The 245-nt window shown below is 44.5% G+C and overlaps 1 protein-coding gene across 1 annotated transcript in view; it reads right to left on the reverse strand.

Annotated features, from left to right (window-relative positions):
• The window catches only part of LOC119587943 (espin-like), a gene marked incomplete in the record, with an annotated part of 133,296 nt that overhangs the window by 63,236 nt on the left and 69,815 nt on the right, over positions 1–245 (reverse strand).

The following is a 245-nucleotide window of genomic DNA, read 5'->3' on the forward strand; positions in this document are numbered from 1 at the left end:
CGTTTTCAAGTGCATCACAATGATCCATAAAGTTTTACGAGTCAAGCGACCATTGCGTCACCAGCTATCATCAGCTCCCCGCAACATGACATGTGGTTTGCTCCCGTTGCGGCGAAAGCATCAGGCGCCCGGGAATGCAGAGGCTGGTTTCTACTCCTGTTTAGATTTCTGATTTTTGATTTCTTGCTTTCCTTCTTTATCCATCTATTCGCCACTCTTTTTTTTCCTCTTATCTTTCTTCTTCT

Source organism: Penaeus monodon, chromosome 23 (assembly GCF_015228065.2).
Source record: "Penaeus monodon isolate SGIC_2016 chromosome 23, NSTDA_Pmon_1, whole genome shotgun sequence".
In the NCBI taxonomy this organism is placed as follows: Eukaryota; Metazoa; Arthropoda; class Malacostraca; order Decapoda; family Penaeidae; genus Penaeus; species Penaeus monodon.